We start from the raw sequence: 24,411 nt of genomic DNA, 5'->3' as shown, positions 1-24,411 counted from the left end.
TCTTTCTTTTTTTTTTTCTCACTTTTATTCTAAGCTGTGTGGAGGACAGGCTCTTGGTGCTCCAGCCAGGCGTCAGGGCTGTGCCTCTCAGGTGGGAGAGCCAAGTTCAGCACACTGGTCCACAAGAGACCTCCCAGCTCCACATAATATAAAACGGTGAAAATCTCCCAGAGGTCTCCATCTCAACGCCAAGACCCAGCTCCACTCAACGACCAGTAAGCTACAGTGCTGGACACCCTATGCCAAACAATTAGCAAGACAGAAACACAACCCCACCCATTAGCAGAGAGGCTGCCTAAAATCATAATAACGCCACAGACACCCCAGAACACACTGCCAGACGTGGACCTGCCCACCAGAAAGACAAGATCCAACCTCATCCACCAGAATACAGGCACAAGTCCCCTCCACCAGGAAGCCTACACAACCCACTGAACCAACCTTAGCCACTGGGGACAGACACCAAAAACAACGGGAACTACGAACCTTCAGCCTGTGAAAAGGAGACCCCAAACACAGTAAGTTAAGGAAAACGAGAAGACAGAGAAACACACAGCAGATGAAGGAGCAAAGCAAAATCCCACCAGACCTAACGAAGAGGAAATAGGGAGTCTACCTGAAAAAGAATTCAGAATAATGACAGGGAAAATGATCCAAAATCATGGAAATAGAATGGAGGAAATACAAGAAACGTTTAACAAGGACCTAGAAGAACTAAAGAGCAAACAGACAGTGATGAACAATACAACAAATGAAATTAAAAATTCTCTAGAAGGGATCGATAGCAGAATAACTGAGGCAGAAGAACGGATAAGTGACCTGGAAGATAAAATAGTGGAAATAACTACTGCAGAGCAGAATAAAGAAAAAAGAATGAAAGAATTGAGGACAGTCTCAGAGACCTCTGGGACAACATTAAACACACAAACATTCGAATTATAGGGGTCCCAGAAGAAGAAGAGAAAAAGAAAGGGACTGAGAAAATACTTGAAGAGATTATAGTTGAAAACTTCCTTAATATGGGAAAGGAAATAGTTAATCAAGTCCAGGAAGCACAGAGAGTCCCATACAGGATAAAGCCAAGGAGAAACATGCCAAGACACATATTAATCAAACTATCAAAAATTAAATACAAAGAAAACATATTAAAAGCAGCAAGGGAAAAACAACAAATAACACACAAGGGAATCCCCATAAGGTTAACAGCTGATCTTTCAGCAGAAACTCTGCAAGCCAGAAGAGAGTGGGAGGACATATTTAAAGTGATGAAGGAGAAAAACCTACAACCAAGATTATTCTACCCAGCAAGGATCTCAATCAGATTTGATGGAGAAATTAAAAACTTTACAGACAAGCAAAAGGTAAGAGAATTCAGCACCACCAAACCAGCTTTACGATAAATGCTAAAGGAACTTCTCTAGACAGGAAACACAAGAGAAGGAAAGACCTACAATAATAAACCACAAACAATTAAGAAAATGGCAATAGGAACATACATATCGATAATTACCTTAAATGTAAATGGATTAAATGCTCCAACCAAAAGACAAAGACTGGCTGAATGGATACAAAAACAAGACCCACATATATGCTGTCTACATGAGACCCACTTCAGACCTAGGGATACATACAGACTGAAAGTGAGGGGATGGAAAAAGATTCCATGCAAATGGAAATCAAAAGAAAGCTGGAGTAGCAATTCTCATATCAGACAAAATAGACTTTAAAACAAAGACTGTTACAGGAGACAAAGAAGGACACTACATAATGATCAAGTGTTCAATCCAAGAAGAAGATATAACAGTTGTAAATATTTATGCACCCAACATAGGAGCACCTCAATACATAAGGCAAATACAGCCATAAAAGGGGAAATTGACAGTAACACAATCATAGTAGGGGACTTTAATACCCCACTTTCACCAATGGATAGATCATCCAAAATGAAAATAGGTAAGGAAACACAAGCTTTAAATGATGCATTAAACAAGATGGACTTAAATGATATTTATAGAACATTCCATCCCAAAACAGCAGAATACAAATTCTTCCCAAGTGCTCATGGAACATTCTCCAGGATAGATCATATCTCAGGTCAGAAATCAAGCCTTGGTAAATTTAAGAAAATTGAAATAATATCAAGTATCTTTTCCAACCACAACGCCATGAGACTAGATATCAATTACGAGAAAAAAAACTGTAAAAAATACAAACACATGGAGGCTAAACAATACACTACTTAATAACCAAGAGATCACTGAAGAAATCAAAGAGGAAATCAAAAAATACCTAGAAACAAATGACAATGAAAACATGACCACCCAAAACCTATGGGATGCAGCAAAAGCACTTCTAATAGGGAAGTTTATAACAATACAATCCTACCTTAAGAAACAAATATCTGAAATAAACGACCTAACCTTACACCTAAAGCAATTAGAGAAAGAAGAACAAACCCCCCCCAAAGTTAGCAGAAGGAAATAAATCATAAAGATCAGATTAGAAATAAAGAGAAATGAAGAAAATGATAGCAAAGATCAAGAAAACTAAAAGCTGCTTCTTTGAGAAGATAAACAAAATTGATAAACCATTAGCTAGAATCATCAAGAAAAAAAGGGAGAAGACTCAAATCAATAGAATTAGAAATGAAAAGGAGAGGTAAGAACTAACACTGCAGAAATACAAAGGATCATGAGAGATTATTACAAGCAACTATATGTCAATAAAATGGACAACCAGGAAGAAATGGACAAATTCTTAGAAATACACAACCTTCTGAGACTGAACCAGGAAGAAATAGACAATATGAACAGACCAATCACAAGCACTGAAATTGAAACTGTGATTTAAAACCTTCCAACAAACAAAAGCCCAGGACCAGATGGCTTCACAGGCGAATTTTATCAAACATTTAGAGAATAGCTAACACCTATCCATCTCAAACTCTTCCCAAATATAGCAGAGGGAGAAACCCTCTGAAACTCATTCTACGAGGCCACCATCACCCTGATACCAAAACCAGACAAAGGTGTCACAAGGAAAGAAAACTACAGGCCAATATCACTGATGAATATAGATGCAAAACTCCTCAACAAAATACTAGCAAACAGAATCCAGCAGCAGATTAAAAGGATCATACACCCTGATCAAGTGGGGTTTATCCCAGGAATGCAAGGATTCTTCAATATATGCAAATCAATCAATGTGATACACCATATTAATAAATTGAAGGAGAAAAACCATATGATCATCTTAATAGATGTAGAAAAAGCTTTTGACAAAATTCAACACCCATTTATGATAAAAACCCTCCAGAAAGTAGGCATAAAGGGAACTTACCTCAACATAATAAAGACCATATATGACAAACCCACAGCCAACATCATCCTCAGTGGTGAAAAACTGAAACCATTTCCACTAAGATCAGGAATAAGACAAGGTTGCCCACCCTCACCACTATTATTCAACATAATTTTGGACGTTTTAGTCACAGCAATCAGAGAAGAAAAAGAAATAGAAGGAATCCAAATCAGAAAAGAAGAAGTAAAGCTGTCACTGTTTGCAAATGACATGATACTATGCATAGAGAATCCTAAAGATGCTACCAGAAAACTACTAGAGCTAATCAATGAATTTGGTAAAGTAGCAAGATACAAAATTAATGCACAGAAATCTCTTGCATTCCTCTACACTAATGATGAAAAATCTGAAAGTGAAATTAAGAAAACACTCATTTATCATTGCAACAAAAAGAATAAAATATCTAAGAATAAACCAACCTAAGCAGACAAAAGACCTGTATGCAGAAAATTATAAGACACTGATGAAAGAAATTAAAGATGATACAAACAGATGGAGAGATATACCATGTTCTTGGATTGGAAGAATGAACATTATGAAAATGACTATACTACCCAAAGCAATCAACAGATTCAATACAATCCCTATCAAACTACCACTGGCATTTTGCACAGAACTAGAACAAAAAAATTTCACAGTTTGTATGGAAACACAAAACACCCCAAATAGCCAAAGCAATCTTGAGAAAGAAAAACGGAGCTGGAGGAATCAGGCTCTGTGACTTCAGACTATACTACAAAGCTACAGTAATCAAGTCAGTCTGTTAGTGGCACAAAAACAGAAATATAGATAAGTGGAACAGGATCAAAAGCCAAGAGATAAACCTACGCACATATGGTCACCTTATCTTTGATAAAGGAGGCAAGAATATACAGTGGAGAAAAGGCAGCCTCTTCAATAAGTGGTGCTGTGTTAACTGGACAGCTACACGTAAAAGAATGAAATTAGAACACTCCCTAACACCATACACAAAAATAAAGTCAAAATGGATTAAAGACCTAAATGTAAGGCCAGACACTATCAAACTCTTAGAGGAAAACATAGGCAGAACACTGTATGACATAAATCACAGCAAGATCCTTTTTGACCCACCTCCTAGAGAAATGGAAATAAAAACAGAAATCAACAAATGGGACTTAATGAAACTTAAAAGCTTTTGCATAGCAAAGGAAACCATAAATAAGACAAATAGACAACCCTCAGAATGGGAGAAAACATTTGCAAATGAAGCAACTGACAAAGGATTAATCTCCAAAATTTACAAGCAGTTCAGGCAGCTCAATATCAAAAAAACAAAAAACCCAATCCAATAATGGGCAGAAGACCTAAGTAGACATTTCTCCAAGGAAGATATACAGATTGCCAACAAACACAGGAAAGAATGCTCCACATCATTAATCATTAGAGAAATGCAAATCAAAACTACAGTGCGATATCATCTCACATCGGTCGGAATGGCCATCATCAAAAAGTCTACAAACAGTAAATGCTGATGAGGGTGTGGAGAAAAGGGAACCCTCTTGCATTGTTGGTGGGAATGTAAATTAATACAGCCACTATGGAGGTTCCTTAAAAAACTAAAAATAGAACTACCATATGACCCAGCAATCCCACTACTGGGCATATACCCTGAGAAAACCATAATTCAAAAAGAGTCATGTACCAAAATGTTTATTGCAGCTCTATTTACGATAGCCAGGACATGGAAACAACCTAAGTGCCCATCAACAGATGAATGGATAAAGAAGATGTGGCACGTATATACAATGGAATATTACTCAGCCATAAAAAGAAACGAAATTCAGTTATTTGTAGTGAGGTGGATTGACCTAGAGTCTGTCATACAGAGTGAAGTAAGTCAGAAAGAGAAAAACAAATACCGTATACTAACACATATATATGGAATCTAAAAACAATAATAGTAATAACCTTTTTGTCTTTTGATAAAAGTTGAAAGTTGTAACATATCACTGATAAGCCCTTTTGGGTTTAAGAAAGCCCTGGATATTAACAAAAATTAGGAATAAAGTTAGGATTGACTTTCTCTGATTATCTTTTGCTTTTCTTATAGCTTGAACAAAGTTTTGTAAGTGAGTCATTTTAGTTTGTTTTTTTTTTTACACAAATGCCTTGGCTAGCAATTTTTTTTCTGCTATCAACAAAGCTTATCTGTTAACCATCTCTATACCATTACTCATGCAATTTCTTATTCCTGGTCTCTCACACTTCTACCCATTCAACTCTTCCTGTTCTACAGGGTGGGGCTCACAAACCTGCCTTCCTGGATCCTGTGGCATTGCTCTAACTTGTATATGTCTGTCTTTTCCTACACCACTTGAAATCTGATGGTTTATTTATTTTTATAGTCCCAGTACTTAATAAAGAACCTGGTCAATAATAGGAGCTTAATGAATGTTTACTGAAGAAAGGAATGGGTGCTCTAATAGGGTCAGAGCATTGTACTAACAGAGGAAGACCAGAGGAGGCCATCTAACTGGATGGGGGGAAGTTAGGTAGAGGGAGGTGGCCCCAGAAAAGATACACCGCGAGTGACATTTTGGGAAATGAGGAGCTCTTCATTCGGTGAAAAAGGTGGGGAAAAATGGCCTGGGCTAATGAAGGACTGGAGGAACTTGTGAGTGGGAAATTCAGAGTGCCTGAAAATAGCTTAGTATGGCTGGAATTTAGTTGCAAAATGAAAAGGGCAGATGAATCTAAAAGTGTAGGCAGGTTATATGTTACTTTGAATTTTGTGCCAATTAAAATTATTTCGGGTATTAGCCAGAATTACCTCTGTAATGTGCTGGGTCAATTGGATAATACCAGATGGGATTAGGTCTCCTGAGGTCATTTGATTAGATGACTTATTATTTAATTAATTTTTTTGTAACAGTTATTTCAAAGGAAATGGATGGGCATATCGGTCCGTGTTTGAAACAAATGTTTGCTGAAATCACAAACTGAAATCTTAGAAGTTTTAAGGGGTTCTTCTCAACTTAGAGGTAAAAATATTGGAGTCTTAATTTAATTCTAAATGGACTATATCATGAGAGAAATTTATAGCCGAATTTATGTTTTAATGAGCCTTTCCTATATATCCATATTAACCATTAAAAAATGCATGCACATAAATGTAGGTTATTTTCTGTTATCATGACTTTTGTGCAGATTAAAAGAGGTAATGTATGCAAAATGCTTAGTACCAAGTACCTTGCCTGGCACACAGTAGATGCTCAAGAATATAATCTATTTATTCCTCAAACACCAGGCCTGAGGGAGTTTCCACTTTACCTTTATGAACTTTCAGGAAAAATTTTAAAAAAACAACTCCTTTCCTTCAAGTGTATCTATGCTGAAATATCTGCTAATTCTTTTGTAAGAGTTTGGAATTTCCTTGGTGTTTTTAAACAAGATTTCCTCTCTTAAATGGGCTCATTGTCTGCATCTTAGATCACCAAGGCTGATCTGATTTGAGTACAGAGTCTTCAAAGCTTTGGTGGGACTAAATATTTTAGCAGTTACTTGCATTTAAAATAGTACTAGCCCCTTTCAACTCCAGGTTTCAGTGAATCATGCTGTGGTACTCTTGACGTGCAAGACAAATGTGTTTCTCTTAGATTTGTAGATGGACAGCGGGTTTGCCTGATGCTTATTCAATGTCTACTAATGCTGTGGAAGAATTGAGATGCCAGGTTGGAAAATGAAAACTTGAACCAGGTACTTGCTGGGCACCTTTCAGGAGTAGTATTGTATGTCTTTGGTTTGTTTTGATTAAATTCCCAGGTGAAACAATCATCTGGCTGTTAAAAATAATTAATTGCCTTGTTTTCTACTTAGAGATGTAATGGTTCCATATTTGCAAGTGAGAATTCTTTTTGCAACATGAGCCGTTGTTATTTCTGGGAGTTAGCCTTTAGGTGAGCAGGGCAGGTTACCTGGTCACATCACCTTTCAGGGAGTATTTCTTTGGAGATGTGCAATTTTCCAAACACCAATGACTAGAAATAGAATTATTAACCTACTTGGCAAAAACAAAGCAAAACTGTAACAAATATAAAAAGTAGAGTGTTTTTTTGGATCACATTCCCTCAACATAATCCAATTAAATTAGAAATTAATAGTAAAAATATGATCCCCCCCAAAACCACTTGGAAACTAAGAAACTTTCCCAGATAAACCTTTGATAAAAGAATGAAAAAGAAAGCAGTAAAAAATTGGAAATACCCAAATCTTTAGGGCATAGCATATACCCTAAACTTTACTCAAAGGAGAACTTATATAGGAAAACTTATAAAGGAACCAATAAAGTTTTAAAAGTTCTAATTAATGGAATGGAGAAAAAATAGGTAAAAAGGCTGAAGACAAAAAACTGGAAAAAGCAAAAACATACAACATTAGGAATGAGGAAACAGACACGACCACAGAAGCAGGAGAGTTGGAAAAATTATAAGAGTTATACATGAAGACTATGTGCAAAACTCTATAGAAACAAGTTTGAAAATATTGAAGAAATGGACAATTTTATAAGTAAAACATAAAAGACCAATGTTGACTCATGTAGAAAATTCAAACAGATCAATTACTATAGAAGTCCCAGTTTGTGCCAGTTGTTGTGTCCCATTTGGCATTGGTTCTGGACTTTATTTTTAAGGAAGTATTATTATCTTAAAATGAACTAAAATAAGATGAGATAGTAAGCCTCCACCTTATAACATCAGGTTTTACTATATGGTCTCCTCTAATAGCATGTGATATGTATCTGTTGAAAACAGTGCTTTTACTTTAACACATGCTTAAATGTGAAAGATGGTAGTATAACCCTGTTTTTACCGGCAATTCTCTCCAAGTGCAAGTTAACTTCAACCTCCCTTTGAAGAACAGCATGCAAAGCACTTACTGAGAAAATGAAATGCATTCCAACACCAGTGGCTGAGAACAACTAACTCATTCCAGTCTTCATGGTGGTGGGAGAAGTTCTTGCTAACCCTGTCAGCTAGTTGATAGACCAGTTATGCCATTCTCCCCACTGTGACCTGTGAGAAGCAGGAAGCTGCCACGCTGACCACTGGTAAGGTCAGCGGGAAGTGTAGAAAGTCTGACTGCTCCTGGTACAGCAGTTTTGTCATTTTTGTAGGGTACAAATCGATAGCTATTTATTTTATTGTTTAAAACTTTAAAATTTATTTTGGGATAATTCCCTTTGGTAGAAAATGAACTAAAGAAGCACAAAGTTTAATGAAAAATTAAGTACTGAATGTCTGTTTCTTAAGAATGATGGTGATGAATGTATAATTCACACATCTACTGGAGCAGCAGCCATATCTACTTCAAAAATTTGTAATTATTTTAAGAATACTTTGCCCAACCATTGTAAAGCAATTATACTCTAATAAAGATGTTAAAAAAAAAAAAAAAATACTTTGCCCAGAGACCATGATTTAACACATGCAGTCACAGAAGGTGTCATTATATTTCATTTTGTGAAGCATGGCTTTTCATTTAGATCAAATGACTCTTCTAAAACTATTCCACCCATTTTCAATGTTAAGTTTTCTTATGCATGTAGAAAAGTGAAGTAATAGCTGTTAATCTGTTGGCCCCATTAGCAAAAGAGGAATTTTCACAGATTATGCTAGATTTATATAAATATTATCAGATTCTTCAAGTAGAAATTCAGTTAAACTTTTTACCTGAATGGTTTAATTATTTTCATATAATTCGTGGAATCAAAGTAAAGCTTTAGAATATTCTACTGAAATGTAAATATTTAATATTATTGTGAATTGTAAATTTGTTTTAAAACTATCATCAAAAATAAAATTACTGGGCTTCCCTGATGGTGCAGTGGTTGAGAGTCCGCCTGACGATGCAGGAGACGCGGGTTTGTGCCCCCGTCTGGGAGGATCCCACATGCCGCGGAGCGGCTGGGCCCGTGAGCCATGGCTGCTGAGCCTGCGCATCCAGAGCCTGTGCTCCGCAAAGGGAGAGGCCACAGTGGTGAGAGGCCCGCGTACCGCAAAAAAAAAAAAAAAAAAAAAAAAAAAAAAATTACTAGGGGCTTCCCTGGTGGCACAGTGGTTGAGAATCTGCCTGCTAATGCAGGGGACACGGGTTTGAGCCCTGGTCTGGGAGGATCCCATATGCCGCGGAGCAACTAGGCCCGTGAGCCACAGCTACTGAGCCTGAGCGTCTGGAGCCTGTGCTCCGCAACAAGAGAGGCCGCGGTAGTGAGAGGCCCACGCACCGTGATGAAGAGTGGCCCCCGCTTGCCACAACTAGAGAAAGCCCTCTCACAGAAACGAAGACCCAACACAGCAAAAATAAATAAATTAATAAACTCCTACCCCCAACATCTCCTTTTAAAAAAAATGACATTAAAAATTGGGCTTCCCGGGCTTCCCTGGTGGCGCAGTGGTTGAGAGTCCGCCTGCCGATGCAGGGGACACGGGTTCATGACCCCGTCTGGGAGGATCCCACATGCCGCGGAGCGGCTGGGCCCGTGAGCCGTGGCTGCTGAGCCTGCGCGTCCAGAGCCTGTGCTCCGCAACGGGAGAGGCCACAACAGTAAGAGGCCCGCGTACTGAAAAAAAAAAAAAAAAAAAAAAAAAAAAAAATTGGGCTTCCCTGGTGGTGCAGTGGTTGAGAGTCCGCCCACCAATGCAGGTGACATGTGTTCATGCACCGGTCCGGGAGGATCCCACATGCCGCGGAGCGGCTGGGACCGTCAGCCATGGCCGCTGAGCCTGTGCTCCGCAATGTGAGAGGCCCGCGTACAGCAATCAATCAATCAATCAATCAATAAAATTACTTTTAAAACAGTTTTATTGAGGTAGACTTTATATACCAAGATTTCACCCATTTTAAGTTTGCAATTAGAAGACTTTTAACTAATTTATACAGTTGTACAACCATCACTACCATCCAGCTTTAGAACACTTCTCTCACCCCAAAACTGCAAAGGGTGCTCCCTTTGCAGCCAATCCACAGCCCCAGGCAGCCACTGAAAATGATTTATTTTTTAAATACAAATAAGGATTTTGGTGGCACACAATGTCAGAATACATACAGTGGAATTACTAAAATAAGAAATCCACGGAAAGAAATTTGCACTAATAACTGCACATATAACTCAATGTTTCCTTCAAACAAACTGCAATAGAAATAGAAATCATTGCCAAATTTTACAAATATTTTTCTACATTCACTAAGTAGTTGAACTACAACATTTTTGTGATGAAGCTGATGTTGATGTTGAATATAAAAAAATCCTTCAGTGTACAGCATGTGCTTTCTCTTTTTTGCCGTCCACTGTCAATCAGATTTTAGAAATGCTTTGTGTCTTTGAAGAACTACTTCAAAATGCCTTTGGCCTCGGAATCAACAAATCGATTATTGGAAGAGAATAGATTCAGGAACAGATCATTTAAAATATGGAAAACTGAATATTTGATACATGTTGCAGCCCAATTCAGTGGGAAAATCCTGGTTACCTAATAAATTGTTCTCCTTATAGGTAATTCTCTATCTGGTTAAAATATAACAGTAATCATCATATACTATTTAAAGATAATTCCCTGATGGATTAAAGACATTAAAAAAAACCAAAATCTCACAAGAATCTGGGGAAGCCCACATGTACAATCTAAACCTTGGGAGACCTCTTTAATCAAGGCTGGAAACCCCAGAAGCTCTATGAGAAAAGGAAGGTATATCAGGATATATACCATCCAAAACCATTTCCTGGAAATAGTAACATAAAATAAATCAATAGAAATCAGCTATGTCTGGAAAAAAGTATTTTAAAACTATATTGCAGGCAAAGTGTTAATGTGTATAATTTACAAAGAGCTCTTGTAAATAGACAGGAAAAATATGAACTACCCTAAAGCAAAATGAAGGCTATGAATAGACAAGTCACAGAGCTGAGATAAATGGTTTGTGTGTGTGTGTGTGTGTTTAGCAAACATCAGTGTGATGAAATGAGCACAGAGGAAACGTTTAGAAGACACCATAGGCTGTTAACTTTGGTACATGATGTGAGTAGAAAGTGGGAAAAATATTATGACACTGTTCTCACAGACTACTCAGGGAGATAGACACGTCAATAATTTGAGTGCTGTGTTAAGTTCCATGGTTGGGGAATAAAGGGACCTGAGTTAGAGGAGGAAGGAAAGACCCATGATCTGAATAGAGACACTCTGGGCAGAAGATTATTTTCTTTATTACTGGCCTTATGAGATCATTAACTATTTGCAACTAGTAACAGTGACTTTCATGAGCTAAGTATAGTTTTGTGGGTCAGGAATATATTAAAATGATTGTGGGACTCGTGGAAAAAGGCACTTTGTAACACCGTGGAGCATGACTGCAATTATTGCTTGTTTAAACTGATCTTTGTATATTTAATCTGAGTATGATTCCTCTCCAGAGGCCAAGGGCAATGAGAAGGATCCACTAAAGGAACACTGATTTGTAAGAAGGCTCTCTGAGATTTCATTGTGTTCGGGATGCAGGCATTGTTGCACAGAGTCTGGTTTTTGCTGCAATTTTTAATATCTACAAAAGTCCCTGAGGTGCTCTGTGAGGGCTGGACTGTGGCATGTGCTGTGGGGGCACTATACTGAAATAACAGCCAACCTCCGATGACCCTCTGAGGAGGATATGGAGGACTTTAGGTGGAGGGTGGTAGATATGGAAGGGAAATCGACTTTCCCAGGAGGGGATTTTTTTTTCTCTCCTAGGATTAAGAATAGGATGCCTGCCTTTCAAGGTATGTGCATTTCTTCAACCAACATTCACGGAGCCCTCGCTTCCATGCCCTTAACTTTTAATCTGTTGCAGATGATAGAATTTGTTAGCTCTCTCTGGCTTCTGGTTTCACTGGGGACTTTATGATTCACTGTTTTTCAGGAAGAGGGAGGAGATGAAGGAAAGGGAGAAGGCAGGAAAAGAAGGGAATCAGCCAACTACATCATAGAGAAGACTTAACTTTTAAAGGTGCCTTTCAAAATAAAGTCCCACTGGAAAACTCATCATTTATAATATTCCCATGTATGGGTAATTTGATCCTTGTAGATTGGAGTCTTAATTCCAAGAATGAAGTTCCTCATTATTTAAGGCAAGAAATAGTTGGACTTTTATTTCAGCTGAGTCCTTTTATCTATAGGATATGGGTACACAGCACTGAGTCCTTCATTTTCTACAAACCAGTTGGTACATTAGCTGGGCTGATGATTTATGGGAACATTGGGGAATTTTTTCATTGATTGTCTGATATGCAGGAATTTGGAGGAGATGGTAATTTTAATAGAGGGATTAATGTAAGCTTTGCAAACATAAGGATTCTCAAGTTGATTTCATCTGACTTTCTAGTGGAGAATTTAAATTCAGGGCTAACACAGTCATTTTTTTCTAGAGTTAGGTGATGAACAAGAGTGCTGAATTCCATTTTCTCATTGGTCCATAACCCCAGCTTGCTAGTGGTGTTATATGTAGGATGTTAGGAGTCTTGTTGTTCAGCCCTTCATCCCGGGTCATGATGGGCTCTTGTGTGGAATGATGGCAATGGCAGTTTGAGATTGTTCTGGTCAGGTTTTTCTTTTTCTGTTTTTTTTAAAAATTAATTAATTAATTAATTAATTTTTGGCTGTGTTGGGTCTTCGTTTCTGTGCAAGGGATTTCTCCAGTTGCGGCGAGTGGGGGCCACTCTTCATCGCGGTGCGGGGGCCTCTCACTATCGCGGCCTCTCTTGTTGTGGAGCACAGGCTCCAGATGCTCAGGCTCAGTAGTTGTGGCTCACGGGCTTAGTTGCTCCGCGGCACGTGGGATCTTCCCAGACCCGGGCTCGAACCTGTGTCCCCTGCCTTGGCAGGCAGATTCCCAACCACTGCACCACCAGGGAAGCCCAGGTTTTTCTTTAAAAAAATTTTTTTTTAATTTAATTTTTATTTTATATTGGGATATTTACAATTTTGTTTACAAAACTTACAGTGTTGTGTTAGTTTCAGGTGCATAGCAAAGTGTTTCAGTTATACATATATCTATTCTTTTTCAGATTCTTTCCCCGTATAGGTTATTACAGAATATTGAGTAGAGTTCCCTGTGCTATTACAGTAGGTCCTTGTTGATTATCTATCTTATATACAGTAGTGTGTATATGTTAATCCCAACCTCCTAATTTAACCCCTCTCCCTCACCTTTCCTTTTTGGTAACTATAAGTTTGTTTTTGAAGTCTGTGAGTCTGTTTCTGTTTTGTAAATAAGTTCACTTACATCATCATTTTTAGATTCTACCACATATAAATGATATCATATGATATTTGTATTTCTCTGTCTGACTTACTTAGTATGATAATCTCTAGGTCCATCCATGTTGCTGCAAATGGCATTATTTCATTCTTTTTTTATATTCCATTCTATATATGTACCACATCTTCTTTATCCATTCATCTATTGATGGACATTTAGGTTGCTTCCATGTCCTGGCTATTGTAAGTAGTGCTGCAGTGAACACTGGGGTGCATGTATCTTTTTGAATTATGGTTTTCTCTGGATATATGCCCAGGAGTGGGATTGCTGGATCATATGGTAGTTCTATTTTTAGTTTTTTAAGGAACCTCCATACTGTTCTCCATAGTGGCTGTATCAATTTACATTCCCTCCACCAGTGCAGGAGGGTTCCCTTTTTCTCCACACCCTCTCCAGCATTTATTGTTTGTAGACTTTTTGATGATGACCATTCTGGTCAGGTTTTCCTTATTGGGTCCCAGCTGGTTTTGACTTACTCTGTGAGCTGTTGAGATGCTCTTGTATGCATGAAATAAACCAAAATGATATGTTTCCAGCTTTTTGAAAACTTTTGTTATCGAGTCAGATGTAGCTGGGTGATCATTTTGGGGTCATATTTTGACTTTCCATGTAGTTTGACTGTCATGCCACCCTGAATGAATCTCTGGCATAGTTTCTTTTATATTATTTTGTGATCTTAGTCTTATTTTTGTATTGTGTCTTAGTCTTAGTTCTATACTCAATACCCTCAATAAATGTTGAATGTATGTATAAGATGAGCCCCATTAGGTCCAACAGAAAAATGTGAATGAAATGGTAGCTCTTTGGAAATGAGAAATGACCAAATTGTCACTGGCAGAATACTATGACCTTTGCCTTAAATCTTTTCCCATGGAGAGAGAATTGCACCTATTGCAGAAGCTGGTTTCCCAATACTTGTGTTTTTTCACCTGATTTCTTGAAACTCAACAAATCATTTAAAAAAATTTTTTAAATGATTTATAGCAGGATGTAATTAAGATGTCATGTCTAAGGTGTGTGTTACTAACATATACTAAGGTACATGAGAAGAGTAATTTCAGTGGCATCAGAATGAATCTTGACATTTCTTTATATTAATTAATGAGAGTAATTTTCCAAAAAGAATTCCATTCTTTTTTTTTTTTTTTTTTTTGCGGTACACGGGCCTCTCACTGTGGTGGCCTCTCCCATCGCGGAGCACAGGCTCCGGGCACACAGGCTCAGCGGCCATGGCTCACGGGCCCAACCTCTCTGCGGCACGTGGGATCCTCCCAGACCGGGGCACGAACCCGTGTTCCCTGCATCAGCAGGCGGACTCTCAACCACTGCGCCACCAGGGAAGCCCAAGAATTCCATTGTTGATTTCCTTCTTATGTAGGACTACAGTGTATGTTTTATATATATATATATATATATATATATATATATAAAATCTGTTACATGTTACATATTATAGAATATGGCATATATTACATAAGTAACATATTACATATTATTATACATGTAATATTACCTATACATACATGTCTCATAATCTAGTAATTATATTTCTATATTTGCTTTTTGGCTATATAAGTATGCATTAGATTCATCTTGGTCTTGCTTTTACAAGACTTTAGGTATGTTACAAGTTAATACAATTCCTGTGGTTTGGATTACTTACCATTAATGCCAAGATTTTGTTTGCCTTTTCTTTAGGAAGGTCTGTGATTCAGATTAGGAAATTCTCTATTGTGATGAAAGTCAACATGACTGCAATCTCTGGTGAACAATTTGTTATATTATGTCTGTCATTACTCAGAAAGATAAAAAAATATTTTTGTAGATTGAGGTGACTGGATTTTACTTCTCAGTCTGAGATATCAAATGTTACATCTACTTTTGTAGTCTGAGAGAAGCAGTTCCTTCTTAGGCTTATATGAGGGCTCCTCTTTCACCTACGTTTTAAATAAATACTGGCATTCCTTTGGGCTCTCTTTTCTGATCCCTTTCTTTTCTTTTTTTCTCACCTTTTCCATTCCTTCTAAGATGAACAATGCTGACTGAGTTTCTTTTGTGTATCAGGCCAGGGCCATGCTGTACAGCTGAGCAGGTTGTGTACCGCACAGTTCTAGGAGGTGACATTCACTGCCCTACCTTCACAACTCATACAGTGCCATCAGACACTGTGCTAGCTACTTTACAAACGTCTCATTGAGCCTCACAACAACGTATGAGATGAATATCATCATTCCTATTTTATGCATGAACAAACTGAGTTTGGGGTATGTTAAATAACTTGTTTAAGGTTACATAATAATTGGTGGGTGATAGAGTGTGTATGGGTTGAAAGCCCCTTTGTCCCTCTACAGCTTTCTACCTTTTGTGGGTGACCTCAGCTCTTGGTAATCTCATCCATGGTCACCACCTAAATGGTGGTAATTCCTAAAAGACCCTCTACTCCAGATCTCTCTCTGTTGACAGACTACTAGACAAGTCTTCTATGTCCCAGAGACACCTCAGATTCTGTAGGATTTAATGGAATCATTTTCCTTATGCTGCTCCTCCTTTATTCTCACTCTCAATTAGTGGTACCAGCAGCCTGGGCTCTTCTTTCTCCCTCATTCCCTACATCCAATGAGGTATCAGGTCCCATTAATTCTGTTTCTGAGATCTCTCTCCATTTCTTCATTTCCTTTTCATGCCAGTTGCCACTATGTTAGTTCAAGCCCTCCTTCTTTACTTCTGAATGCATCTGCTGTCTGAATTATGAAAAGTGTCACCTAAAGTCTGACATCTCTAGGCATTTGCAGTGGCTCTTGCCTCTGACTGGTTCACCTTTTTCCACCTTCCCCACTTGGCTCCTTGAAGTATCAGCTTTAAGTCACTTTCTCAGGGAAGCCTTCCTTGATTCTTTTTACCAACCCCTTTCCTTTAGTTAAATTCTTCTCTGTGCTCCCAAAGCACATCATGTTTCAGTCTGTTGTATCACATACATACACACCATAGTATCCTGATAATTGATTTGCTTGTCTGACTCCTTCCCTGGACTGAGAGCTCTTTGAGGACAGGGGCCGTGTCCAACTTATGTCTGTCTTCCTAACATCAAGCAGCTTGTCTGGGAGGAGATCAATACATGCTTGAGAGGATGATGCACACTGTGGATTCGTTAGGCAGATCTGAAAGAGTTTTGATTACCATAGCTTTGCAATATAGTTTGAAATCAGGAAGTGTGATTCCTCCAGCTTTGTTCTTCACAAGATTGCTTTGGCTATCTGGGGTCTTTTGTGGTTCCATACAAATTTTGGGATTGTTTGTCCTATTTCTGTGAAAAATGCCATTGAAATTTTGATAGGATTGCATTGAATTTGTAGATTGCTTTGGGTAGGGTGGACATCTTTATGATATTAATTCTTCCAATCCATGAGCACGGAATGTCTTTCTACTTATTTCTGTCCTCAATTTCTTTCATCAGTGTCTTATGGTTTCAATATACAGATCTTTCACCTCCTTGGTTAAATTTTTTCTTACATATTTTATTCCAGATCTGAAAGAGTTGTTCACATAATACTATAGTGTTCTACATGTTTATTTAGTCCTATTAAAATTTGCATGCAGATTTTATAAACTTGAAAATAATCATTGCTGATATTATTTAATTATACAATATATTTTTCTTCCCATTTGTAGCAACAGGCAGCATGATTATTGCTTAACCCATGTTTTCATTCATATTAGCAGTAACTTCTTCCCTTATCCTGTTGACAAGAGATTATAACTTCATTGCATGATAATTGAAAAAGTGGACTCTGTTGAACTTTGCTTTAAGGCACCAAAGATTTGTATTGACACTAATGAATAAAGTAACCTCTTAGAACGTGCTTTGTTTATCTTTCCTAATTCCTATCCATCCACAGTGGTCACTACACCAAGAAAATATCTTGAGATCGTTTATCCCAGAACCTAAGCTACTGTTAAATTTGAAGTTAGACATCCATGGGGTGGTTTTCACTAACAAATACCTTTTTCTTCTAACACAGCTTTAGGTGTCGTTCCAGCTCTGCCCCTGTCTGGTTCAAGCCAACCACTTAAATCTCCCTGGACATAAGTTTCCTCATCTTTAAAGTTAGCTAGAAGGACTTGTCAAGCTCAAATATCCTTCAGTTCTATTATTTTGGGTCGCCACTGTACGTTCTCTTACCATCTTATCTCCCTTGTCCTCCTTCCTTTCCTCCCCCACTAGTGGACTGGTCCTCCTTCCTGTCCTACCATCATACACAGAGATACACTGTGTGCTTCAGCACTTGGCTTTGACCTCGAGGCTTTTCTTCAACATGGAGAGCCGAGAAGCAGTTTGCTTGTGTCCTTTGGCACTGTGCCTACTGCTGATACTTCACTGGCATGCTCAGATTCCTTCCACAAAGGGCTGTGAGTCCCTTCCTTTTAGGAAGCACATTCCTGACTGTGGTTGCAAAAGTAGAGTGAGGGTGCAGGGTGAGCACAGAAAGATTCCCGATCAGAAGAACCACGTTTCTAAACAGGAATGTTCAACGGAGTTGGGACTGTGATTGTGACCTTTGGGGTGTGTAGGGAGTGAGTAGGTATGTAATGTGTTATAAACATCACACAGACTAAGTGTCTGAGGTTTTGGAGTGAGGAAGGCGCACCCTAGTACCCCACAGCTTCTGAATTACTTGGTTACATTTTCTTTAGCTGGAAAGGTTACTAAAGGTTACTGAGCAGTTCCCCACATAATTTGTTGACAAAGCACTTCCAGCAAAATCATTGTTTCATACAAGCGTGCCTGTATTATATGAGGTAAACTGAGACTGTCCTGATTTGATTTGCCTGCGATCTAATTTTATCATTAGGCGCAAAAGGGCAAATCAAGTACATGGTGTTTTGGATGAGACGTGCATGGGAAGTGTTTCTACAGAAACAGTTTTCTGGCAAGGTGGGAAGGCAGGTCTGGGTTGTTTTAAGTAGAAGCAAGAGACTTAAAGAACTGGGAAGGAGGGAGACAGGCGTCCTGGGAGGACGCTTGCAGAGAAGCGGCAAGTTCTGAGAGCCAGTAGGTGAAGTGCCCCTTTCTGGGCGGAAGGAAGGACACTAGGGGCTGCTGCTGGCTACCCTGCTCGGCGTTTCTGCAGCAGCCGTCCAAGAAGGACAAGAGAGAGGTCCTGCTAAGTGGAGCGAGTGCAGGAGGGCGGGACTGCTCGGGTGCACTGGCAGCCGGGTTCAGACGGGGTTAAGACCATCACCTGCAGTTGAAGAGTGACCCAGATGGGAAGTAGGAAGTGCCGCGCCTGAGCTTCCTGTATAAATAAACGCGCGGCTCCCGGGGCTGCCGCTGGCGTGTGGCGCCCCACGCTCTGCGAGGTTCCCGGGCATCGCAGCTGTGCCCCGAGGCAGGAGGCGGTTACAGGTACTCCTCCTCCTCGGGCCCAGGAAGTCGGGGAGCCGGAGCCCTGGTGCGGTCCTGCAGAGCGAGAAGCTGTCTGCGGACGAGGGAGAGAATTTAACAACTCTTCCCCCCCCCCCCGCCCCCGGGTGCGAGCCGCCCCGGCTGGCGGTGAGCGCGAGGGAGTCTGCTGAGAAGCCCGGCGGCCGGGAGGAACGTAGCTCTCCTGCCAGGTAGGTTTAACGAGCTTTTTAAACGCTGCAGGCATTGCAAGACAGCAGTGGGGTTGGACTAAGAAAAAAAAGGACGGGAGACTAACTCTGATACCATGGTTTTTAGCTTTTTTTTCTGCCTCCAGTGCTTAAAACGTACAGAACTGAATTCGTTCTGAATGCCTGAAACACCTGTTAACTTTAAAAAATAGATACCTTTGTAAAGGTAAAAAGAAACGAGTTTAATTTCTAATAAAACAGTCTCTGCAGAATGTATTGCAAAATTCCAGATTAGATCAAACCTCACAGTGTCTTCAGCGGAGACCAAACTTGGCATAATCTCAGATGTTTGCTTTCTGCTATTTGGAAATGTACAGCAATACGTTGACATACCTAGATATGGATAAGATGTTTTATTATCTGTGGGATCTTGGTCATATGCTGTTTATTTTGTCGTGTAACTGCTGATAAAACAGGGTGAAACTCTGATCTTATACTGCTGTTCTCAAGTTTAAGTTAAAATGAAACAGATTCCTGTATCAGCAGACTAAAGGTATCTTTAGCTTACCCTTTCCAGGGTACCTTTTGTTTTTCTTACTAGTTTCAGGGATTCTGCTGTAAGTCTACTCCTGAGACATATACTTCTCACATTCGGATTTCTCAGAAATGATTTCTCCTTTCTGGAAAAATGTTCTCTGTCTTCACGGTCTCGCTTTCATATTTCTGTCTGCAGCACATATCTTTTCAAAACATTAGCTGGGGCTCACAATAGGACTAGCAGTGTTCTTCTGAATTGGCATTTCTGGAGGCTTATTTGAACGTTGCCAGGTATGAATTAAAGAACAATGTATCTAACGTTTCTGAAGCAGCCGATTGCGGGTTTCTAGTCCCAGAAGCAAAATAAATGAACTTTGAGATGATGCAGTTTTTAGGGTGTGGGTAAGAGGCAAAAGGAACCCAACCAGTCTTCACTGAGTTGCTGGCTAATTAAAGTATCTGGCTGCTGTAGCTTTCACTGAGATGAGCCTCTTGGTCCCCAGTCCCTTTCACATCTAATTCCTCTGCTGGTCCCTCCTTCTCCTTACTCTGTCCTCCCTTTTCGACCCTAGTCCTTTTCATGGGTCCCTTCAGTATTTCTGAAGCTATCTTGAAGAGGAGAGAGAGCGAGAAAAAGAAAGACATCTATAGCAGATCCACAAGGCCACGCGTGGAGAGAATTGTATCAGGAAGTCCAAGGCCACATTTTCATAAAACTCCTGCCTTCCCCTTTGCACACCTGTGACTGGGATTTTATTCTTTGTGCTGCGCATAAAGTTAGGAAAGTGGGAAAGAAAATAAATTCAAACTGTCTTGATGAGTAAACAAATTCAAGGTATAGGAAATGTAAAAAAGATGTCAAGTAGCAGAATTGAATTGCTTGGCTTTTTATTTAAAACAAACAGAAATAAACCCCCTCAACCAACTGCCACCCCCTCCCCACCCCGCCCCCAAACCAATAACCCTAGATAACTTGCTTCTACAGTACTGTGCTGGACATGAGTTCTGAGTGTGGTCAAACACTGGCCATTTACCCAGAGTTTTACAAATATTTACAGTCATCTATGCCAAATATCTTTGTGCTGGGCCCCAAAGAACATTCTCAGCATTCAAAAGGCCCATTCTCATGAATGGTTTCAGTTCGTTGGCAATTTAAAGGCATCCGGGCTTCCAAACTAGGTCAGTTTAAGACATGTCTTTTTTTAAACATGATAATTAGTTTTTGGGTCTCCCAGATTATGATCCAGGTTTTCAGAGCCAAACCCTACAGCAGAGAGGAACATATGCTCTATCAGAAAGAGAAAAGCTCATTTTATTTAAATGGTAAGACCATTTAGCTTTCTGGAAACTATCTTTCTCTTGAATCACACAAATATTTTAATCTGAGAAATTTATATTTAAGTTTTCCTTTTTGAAAAGTTATTTCAATATTTGAGTTGTTTAGGAACATTTTTAAGGACATCAGAATCATTTCTCTGTACTGTTTCTGCTGGTCCTGGCTTCTGTGTTTCCCCCTGGCCTTGACTTATAATATTACTTTCCTGTTGAGTGAGGTTCTTAGTGTTTGAAATCTGTAGTTTGAGGTAGAGGTCAGGAATCATGTTGAACCCAGATGTTGGTGGGGGAACAAAGTCCAGACAGCTTGGGGACTAAACCTACTTTGTGCAACTGATTATTTCGGAGATGGGAATTGCGCCAAGCTGAGCTTTGGGGAGTAGGTATCTGCAGCCACTGCTCTTGAGTACTTAGACTTTTTTTTTCAGGGATGCCTGCCTTAATTTATTGCAGTGCCTTAGCTATAACAAATTATCAATATTTTCAGCTTTTGAATTGCTGGAAACGAATCCAGATGAGAATCAGGCCCTGAATATTTCTTCTCCTCCATGTACATTAGAGAAGTTATCTACTGTGGTATTGAGTGATTAGAGGCTGAGGATGTAACGATGTATAAGATGTAGCCTCTGTCCTGAAAGAAGTTGAATAAGCTTGGAAGTGAAAGTGACTTTGGACTAGAATAGTAATGTTTAATTCATGTTGTTTTACCTGAGAATGAAAAATACTTTGATGTTGTCCTTTCAATTATGTTTTTGTTTTGGGGGCTTTTTTTCTTTTTTGATAACGTTTCCCTGATGTCACCTGAGTGTTAAGTAATTTAAAGAGGCATAAGAGCATCTAAGTTAATTTATTTATTTTAATTTTAAATTTGTTTTTTCACCTTTAGGCATATGTGGGAGGTCTTGCAGTAACATTTTATTTTTATTAACATTGGCATTTGCTATTTACTTGGTGGATGAATAGTCCTAAACCCAATGCATTATATCCCTTCCTTGAATTGAAAACACAACAATACAAGTGAAATACACGTCTCTTATTCATAGCTGGGGATACTTCTGATCACATGGCTTGTGGTATCTATTAAAGAACATGCTTTGAAAGCTATGTCTCAGTGGTTTCTAATTCCTCTGCAGTCATGAGTTTGAGTCTCAGACCTTAAGTCAACTGGTCCTTTGTCTTTCTTGGGAAGATAGAACAAGACTATCTCATTTCTCTTTTTTGTTGGACTTGTGGCTGAAGCCTTAAACCCACAAATTGTCCTGTGTATGATTATATGAGCCTGTCTGTTGACAACCTCCTTGACCAGTTTATGCTTTATACGTGGGGACTATGTTTAATCACCTTTACATCCATAGCACCTAACGTATGGAATTCAATTCTTTGTGGGTTGACCTTATTTTCTGCGTTTTGCATTTTTCTGTATTTGATTCCTTGAGAAACTCATTTGGCAAAGATGTACAAAAATACACGCCCTGCACCTCGCTTCGTGTGGGATGGAGGAGTTCTTTTCCCAAACTGGTTTTAAATTTGTGTCTATAAAATGTCTGTATATAACTTTTAACTTTCACAGGACAGGGTGATATTTACACATGCTTTTATTCATTTGGAGGAAACATTTTGGTTTAGATATTCGTTCTTTAGCCACTTCTTGGTAGTGTCATAACCCAGGAAATCAGCCTGTCTCTTGCTCTATGGGGCTTTCTGAAATAACACTTCTCCTTGATCTGTTAATTACATCATTGTCTGACCTGCCTGTAAGTGGCATTCCTTCCTGCCTCTGAATTTTGTTGTTATGCCAGGCAGGGGGAAGGCAATTATTCAGCAGGGCTGTATGAATAATTGTGGGAGGCCAGGGAACCGCTGATTAAATAAGAGGTGGACAGGGCACAGCAGTGGTGTCGAGGAGGGACCTACAATGATGAATGTAAAATTACGATGCCCAAACTATCATTGAGCTGTTATTCTCATATTCACCCCTAACCTTCTTTCATAAGTTTTTATTGTTAGGAAAGCTGGGAATGGTTTTCTGCCTCCTGGGCCTTACCTCGCAGTGGTAATGAGAATACAGAAGAAGGCAAGAAAAAAGAAATGCGCTTTTTAGAAGAAGGATAGGCGTTTTGTAAATGTTCAAACTTGACATCCCAGATGCCCTCTACTCTGTAAGGTTTAGAGTTCGCTTATCACAATATCATGTACTTTGTTGGTCATGATCTCATATATCTTTCCATATATTTCTCCTATGTACTTGGTAGGAAAAAAATATAAAAATTAGATCTGATTATTCTCATCTTAAATAAAATGGTAACTGAGGCGATGGAAGTGTTAAGTAACCTTATTATGGTAATCATTTCACGAAATATATCTATATCAACTCATTACATTGTATACATTAAACTTACACAATTTTTTGTACTAATTATATCTCAATAAAGCTAGAAAAGATAGATCTTATTAAAATAATGGGCTTTATTCATTACATAATTTCAAATAGCAAAGAGACTGCCTAGAAAACAGTTTTTGGTAATATTTAAGATTCCCCTCCTAAGGGGAGGGGAATCTTCTACCATTTTTAGAAGATACCGGATCCCAGTTTACAGAGTTATAATCTTATTGACATCCTGGAACCTGTTGAGATGAACATGTTAAATCTAAAAAATTTTAGACTGAATATTTTTTCATCACTTGAGTTCCCCTGAATGAAGCTGTGAAACAGTGGGGAAGAAAGCCGAAGTTCCCTTTCCCATCACAGTGATGAACAGTGTTTTACAGCAATGTTACAACATCACAAAGCCTGAGTAGGTGAATATTTGCCTCCATGATTGCTAAGAATTAAGCAGTTATTGGGTTTGTTTTTACAGTCAGCCCTTCATATTGGTGGGTCCTGCATTGTGGTTGGTGAAAGCTGCCAACGGACGCAGAAGCCGCGGGTGTGGAGGGCCAACTGTATTAGGCCATTTTATAAAAGGACTTTGAGCATCTGAGGATGTTGGTATCTGCCAGGGGTTCTGAAACCAATCCCCCATGGATATCTAGGGACGACTGTACTAGAAAATAGTTTCTAATATGTTTTATTGTTTTCAAATAATGATGAAATATCTTATGTGTGATGCCATGCATCTACTCATTCTTTTACAAAGCAGTTAAATAGACATAAAATATACTTGAGTAATTCCATTTCTGTGATTACTAGTGAGGCTGCCTGTGTTCCCATTTATTCTTGCCCTCTCAAGGCACGTATTAGAACTCTTTTTCTGATATTCCTGGTTGTGCACTGGTTCA

The 24,411-nt window shown here is 38.9% G+C and overlaps 1 protein-coding gene across 9 annotated transcripts in view; it reads left to right on the top strand.

The window, feature by feature from the left end:
- The window catches only part of RNF144B (ring finger protein 144B), a 176,169-nt gene that overhangs the window by 73,683 nt on the left and 78,075 nt on the right, over nucleotides 1-24,411 (top strand). For 3 of the 9 annotated variants that reach the window (XR_010835151.1, XM_067006702.1, XM_067006697.1), the window contains exon 1: nucleotides 18,489-19,281. The exons of 2 other annotated variants lie outside the window; for them this stretch is intronic. The gene's annotated coding sequence lies outside the window, so the exon portion shown is untranslated. Of the gene's footprint in view, nucleotides 1-18,488; nucleotides 19,282-24,411 lie in introns of those variants that run through there. 4 more of the 9 variants (XR_010835150.1, XM_067006698.1, XM_067006700.1 and 1 more) reach the window with 2 other exon arrangements.

This window comes from Kogia breviceps, chromosome 10, assembly GCF_026419965.1.
Source record: "Kogia breviceps isolate mKogBre1 chromosome 10, mKogBre1 haplotype 1, whole genome shotgun sequence".
NCBI classification, from domain to species: Eukaryota; Metazoa; Chordata; class Mammalia; order Artiodactyla; family Physeteridae; genus Kogia; species Kogia breviceps.
This window is presented reverse-complemented; position numbering and strand designations above follow the sequence as displayed.